We start from the raw sequence: 7,024 nt of genomic DNA on the forward strand, positions 1-7,024 counted from the left end.
AAAAATGCAGGGAAAAGAAGCGCATTTCTCACCGCTCCTCCTTCCTCCTCAGATACACAGCAGCAGCTCCCCTCGTCTTATCTGTCAACCCTGTGGTTTATTTTCAGACCCTGTTGAATTTGGGCCCTCGCGTTTCCTCACACACACACTCACACACACACACACACACACAGGCATGCAAACACATAAACAGATGTACACGGCATGCCGACACGGATGCACAAACACACATGGATGACCCCTTTGCTCACGGGGGGGAGAGAGAGTGTGTGTGGAATGGCAGCGATGCTCAAATACAGAGCTGACCGGGGTCACTCTCCGCTTCTTCACTAAAAGGAATGTCCGAAAATCACTGTTGGTTTTATTTTGTGTCTCGGGGAGGCTACATCACTGGGGATTTCACCGTGGATCTCCTCGGGTTCACGGTCCAGGCTAAATGAAGAATTCCAACATACCTTCAGTTGAACTGTGAACATCTGCAGGTGTCATCAGGTTTTCATTTCAGCTTCTGTATTACTAGATTAACATCTCCTTGCTTAAGTATATTCTGTTTTGACTTTTATTTATTTATTTTATACACTCCACTTCATTTCATTAAAAAAAAAAAAACAAAGTTTTATTTATTTATTTATTAGTTTGTTTGTTTGTTCGTTTATTTATTCATCTATTTATTTATTTATTTGTTTGTTTGTTTGTTTGTTTGTTTTTTTATTTAATTACATTTATTTTATTTTATTTAATACACTCTGCTACATTTCATTTTTTTGCTGTACCACATTCCCAACACATTACATTACTTTAATTCGAAAAGTTGATATTATTTATATGGCAAAAGACTGAGAATCCCTGATCTATACGTATGTGTGTATTTGTAAGTTGCTATGACGCCGTCAACACTATTTTCCCAATCGAGATACATCTGTACAGCAGAAAGAAAACTACAGCAGCACTTTATACTTTATTATAGGCTCTGTTATACCAGGGCACTGGATATTACATAGGTTTTACAAGTATTTATATTTTTAAATAAAGTATATTTACATTTAAGAGCAAGTATTTCCAGACTTTTACTTCAGTAGGAATGTCAATGTGGTACTTTAACCTTTACTCGTCAATTTGCATCAGGGTATTTGTTGTTTGCACTTTGATTGACGTAAAATGTCTGAGTACTTCCTCCACCAGTGAATATGACTATACAATGCCAAGGTTCATAGCGTTCTTTACATAAACTCAAGCTTGGAATCTGTTCTGTTTATATTATTTGTACTTGTACTGCCAACAGCAGGCTAATGATTAGATAATAGAGAGGAGCCTGCATTCCTCCATAGTGGCAAAAGACCTCCATTATATCGCTTTTTAATTCAACAGAAACCCCAGTACTGAGTGAGTGGAGTGTATGGAGTGAGTGAAAGTGTTTATCCTTCAAAATAGCATGGCATGCCCTGTCCTCATCGGAGACGGGGAGAGAAAAAAGGCGACGCAGCTCGACATCAAGGACTCAAACAAGACGAACTTTGTGAGGACTTTGTGTTCTCCGTCGCTCCTATTTTGCAGATTTATTTGTGTGCCTAAACACACATCGGGTCTGTCTCGTGGCGTTTGTTGTGTCCTGGCGGCCGTCGCCCGGTACCAGATGTCGGCTCTTTCGGAGCGTTTGGTTTTGGATCTGCAGACCTCGAGCAGCTTCCCAGCGGTCTGCGTTTCCTCAGACATGAGCGGCCCGTGTCACGGACATCGCACTGGGGAGGGAGGTGGGGAGTGTGTCTTGAAGGACGGAGGAATTTATGTTTTGCATGTTAATGCTCCAACCCAATATGACACAAAGTACAGTTTTTTGTTTGTCTGTCCTTTTGTGCTTGACTCTCTAACATGGCTGCTGTTTAACACACACACACACACACACACATACGGGTATCAAAGTGAGGTCCGAGTGAATAGACCTTGTAAGTAAGGACCCATGTTTATGATGCACTTCTCAACCAAGAACCAAAAACATTTGGAGACCAGTCCTCACAAGTGTAGTAAAACAAACACACGCCCACACACACACACACACACACACACACACACACACACACACATACACACACACACACACACACACATTCCTGTACTCGTATCAAAGTGGGGTCAGAGTAAATTCACTTGGTAAGTGAGGACCCATGTTTCTGGTACACTTCTAAACCAAAAAACTTCTGAGACCGGTCCTCTCAAGTATAGTGAAACTAACACCCCCACCCCACACACACACACACACACACACACACACACACACAGACACACACACACACACACACACACACACACACACATATACATACACATACACACACACTCCTGCATCTCCGAAAGATTTTCCAGATCTTAAAGAAAGGAAAAGAATGCTTAATGAGTTCATGGGCCTAGAGGTTTTTGTATGTGTGTGTGTGTGCGTGTGTGTGTTTGTGTGTGCGCATATGTGTGTGCGTGTATGCGTGTGTGTGTGCCTGTGTGTGTGTGTGTGTGTTTTCTAGTTATTTGTTTCCGTGACTGAATAACTGAATAATTGTGTTTATTGGAGTTGTGTATCTTTCCGTACTCAGCGTTTTTTTCATTTGTTTGTTTTTGTGCTTTTGTGCGTGTATGTGTGTTTATTTATGTGTAGGGGGGGGTTGAGCAGATCTTCCGTCTCGTGCCAGTCCCCCCTCCCCTCCCCTCCCTCCTCCTCCTCCTCCTCCTATTCTATTTCCCATCTCTCTTTCTTTCCTACTGTCTCCCCCTCCCCCCTACTGTCAATGCACGTGGCTGGCCGTGCGCTCTATCGTCCTTCTGATCTCTATATGACAGGCGGCGTATACAGAAGCACGCACGTGTCTGCGGCCTCTCTCTCTCCCTCACCCGTTGGGGAGGCTGGGCAGCCAGGAGAACGGAGAGGGGAGAGGAAATTCCACAGGCTCACATGGTGCTGGAGAGCCCACATGGGGATCCTTCCAGCTCCCTTGAGGAGATGGGGGATGCCACGACTTGGGTAGGTGGCTGGTAAAAGAAGGAAGGGGGAAGGATAGCAGAGGCATTCAATGGTTTGGGAGATTTAAAAAAAAGTATGCGGGATAGAGTGAAAGGATGAGGGATGTTGCAAACAAAGATGAACAAAATAAAGAGAGGGGTGAGGGTAGACGGTAGGGGGGGGGCTTCATAGGGCCCCCGGGGATGTTCTATATCTGCTTCCACAGCGAGTTGTGTTTACATGGGGTTTACACTCCCCCAAACCCTTCGTCTGAAAACTTCCACGAAACCCACCGAGTAGCGTGGCTTTTTTTCTGTCCTACTGTGATGTGTTGATGTACGCGCTTAGGGTCGTGTTAGCCGGTGTTATTCGGTATGGGGGCCTTGGCTGTGTTTGCAAAAGCGCTCCAAAGGTCTATCGTGGTGAAGGGAGGAAAAGTTTCCTGAGGGAGCCATGGGGGGGAACCATCCCATAGATGACCATCCCATAGTGGACCATAACATGGAGGACCATCACATGGAGGACCATCCCATAGAGGACCATCCCATAAAGGACCATCACATAGAGGACCATCCCATAGAGGCCCATCACCTAGAGGACCATCCCATAGAGGACTATCACATGGAGGCCAATCCCATAGATGACCATCACATGGAGGACCATTGCATAGAGGACCATCACATAGAGGACAATCACATAGAGGACCCTTCCATAGAGGACCATCACATAAAGGACCATTACATAGAGGACAATCACATAGAGGACCCTTCCATAGAGGACCATCACATAGAGGACCATCACATAGAGGACAATCACATAGAGGACCCTTCCATAGAGGACCATCACATAAAGGACCATCACATAGGGGACCATCCCATAGAGGACCATCACATAGAGGACTATCACCTAGAGGACCATTCCATAGAGGACCATCACATGGAGGACCATCACGTGGAGGACCATCACATGGAGCACCATCACATGGAGCACCATCACTTGGAGCACCATCACATAGGGAACACTCACATGCAGAACCATCTCAACGAGAACATCACATGGAGAACCATCACATTCTTTGGGCTCCTTCACTGTCCCGGTGTTTCACAACAAATAAAACTGTTTACTCACAAAATATTTCCCGGGCAAATTCCACAAAGTTTAATATTTTCTCAAGTGTTGACTATAACCAATACCATGTTCGAAAGCATAAAAAATGATGAGGGGATATAAATACGCAGAACAGCATTTTTAACGGGAAATGTAGGAATGCAGCCTCCGTCCATTCCATTCGGCTGAGCCCCTTTTATGTAACTCCCAGAATAAGGATCGCTTATATAACGCTCTTCTGCCCTTTCCAGAACCAGGCTTGCAGGTACCCGGGCGATAAATCCTGAGTGACTTATGGTCAGGTGGACGGAGGCTCCCCGGTGCTCACGGAGCGAAAAAGCAGGTCCAAAGTGGGGGTCACGGGTAAGGGCCGGTTCCTGGGTCAGGGGTGGCCGTACATCATGAGGAAGGCAATTCTCGCTTTGGATCGTATGCGCTATGTCGTGCGGCCGAGGTCAATGTCGAGGGGAACCTTGAGTGCTGTCACTCAGGAGCGGAAAACGGGGGAAAGGTGGTCCTGGAAATGTGATACCGTGAGTGTTGAGTGTAGGAACCCTAGAACGCTGGAAACACAAAACCCAACCAAAAACCTCAAGATTGGGCATTCATAACCTAAAGTGTTATACCTTGACCGGAGGCCCTGAACTGATTGCATTCAGTTCCTCGTGAAGTACAATGTCAATATTTCCTACCTATCACACTTCACCCTCGCTCTCTCTCTCTTTGGAAGACAAATTGTTCCTGCACACGGGTGGGGTAACGTATCGCCTTCTCGACGGGTGAAAAGCAAACAGTGTGCTTTATCGCGTGTTGGCAGGGGAAAAAAATGTGCCAAGAAGTCAAAGCCCTTAATGTGGGTTATATAAGCCTTCACAGTCTCTTCTAATTCTCCCCCAGCTCCGCAGCTTTACGGCGGCTGATGCTTTCGGTTCCACGGCCTTACGGGGCGAGCGAGGAGACACAGAAAGGATTGCATTTTTCCAAACCCCACCCCCGCCACCCTCTCTTATACCGAAACCCATCCTTTGCTGAATAAAGGAAAACTTGTGCAGACACACATGCTTCAGTGTCGGGGGGCCGGGAGCAGAATAGACTTGTGGGGGGGATCTTGGAGAGCTCGGCGGAGCTGTGGAATGGCGGCGGTGTGAGTGTTGTGTGTGGATATTTCTCTATTTTATGGTTGTTTTCTCAGAGATGCCAGCGGGCTTGAACGGGCGGCCGTCCCAGGCTCCTCATTCCTTCTGTCTGTACACGTGCGCTGGAGGACTAATGGCAAGGCAGGCGGAGCTTCTAAAAAGTATATATATATATATATATATACACACAAATAGCCAGAACATTTTAAATAAATTAAATAAAAATGGTCAAATATATAGAAATAGACAAAAACATACAAAAAAATACAAAACAGAAAGAAAATTAAAAACTAAATTTGAACCTCCCTTTGAACATACAGTATACAAAGAACTTGTACTGTGCTTTACTGTAAGAGTCCTGCAATGATGACAGAATACTGGGTTAGTAGTCCCATTTTTGCATGAGGGGTCGAGATATTGTCGCATGACAGTTAAATGATCGTGTAATTGCTTTGTAAGCAAACTTTAAACATTGTAAGATATAAAAAGGGAAAAATATAATCATGTTCAATTGCTGAGCATCCCACTTTTGGGACAGTGTGTATACTTCTGCCCACACATCCACATCCAAGTCAGAGGCCTGTCAGACAGATGAGGAAAGGCCTGTGGAGGAGAGAGGAAAGTGCGTGTGTGTGTGTGTGTGTGTGTGTGTGTGCGTGTGTTTGTGTGTGTGTGTGTGTGTGTGAGAGTGTATGCGTGTGTGTGTGTGGTTATAAATTGACAGGATGTTTATCAGGAATTCTGTGGGGGGACCCCAGTCCCCCAAAGCCACTCCATTACAGACCTGTGATGATGCGGTTGAATACATTACCCTCCCCTGGCCTCTTAACTCTCCCTCCGCTCGCCCTTTCTCTCTTCCTCAGTCATTCTACAGATCTCTTTTCATCCCTCGTGTCTCCATTCCTCTCTCTCTCTCTCTCTCTCTCTCTCTGGCTATCCTTGACAATTGATGTGGTTAAATTCTTCAGTTATCAGACTCTAATCGAGCTTGAAGCAAACACCACAGGAATCAATGGCATCTTGTACAGAACTTGGTGTGTTATTTTTATTTCTAAGATGAGTGATTCTCAATTTTTTTTTTTTTTTTTGAGGCCATGGATCCCACTTGATAAGATTCGGGATCCCAATGTGAGTCGACACTTTATGATTTAGTCCGAAGTTCCATAGCTGTCGCTACTATTGTGAGAGAGAAAACAGTGGAATTTGGATCAAAATGGTAATTTTGTGCTCATGCCTTGGAAATTAAATAATATTGTTTCATAATTTTGCAAATTGAAAAAAAAAATCCGAAATTAAAAAATTGGAAATTAAATATTTTTTCCTTTAGCTATTCATCACTTTGCTGGCGACCCCCTGAAAACCTCTCAAAGGACCCCTGGGGATCCCCGGACGCCGGTTGAGAACCACTATCTTTTAGACTCCCATGGAAAAAGTTGTTTTCTTCAGTTTAATTGCTAGTTTGGGGTCCATCAGTGGTGTTGATGAACCAATTCAAAGACCGTGGCCCACATGTTACTGTTGCCCCCAACGCAACTACATAAGGCCTTTGGAAAGGAGACAAACAACAGCGATTAACGGAGCGTGTGTGTGAATACACATCCGAAAGCACATGGCGACATCCCTGCTCTGCCTCTCAGAGGAAACCGGGGAGGACGGCGAACGAGTCGTTCAATCAGAACGAACCATTTCAACGATTCAAGAGTCGGGAGTCACTTCGGCCGCTGGTCAGCGACCAGAGGCCGAAAACAACAAAACGAGGATTCAATCAAAGCCCAAGGCGAAATGAAGAAGGCCA

Source organism: Zeus faber (assembly GCF_960531495.2).
Source record: "Zeus faber genome assembly, chromosome: 6".
NCBI lineage: Eukaryota > Metazoa > Chordata > Actinopteri > Zeiformes > Zeidae > Zeus > Zeus faber.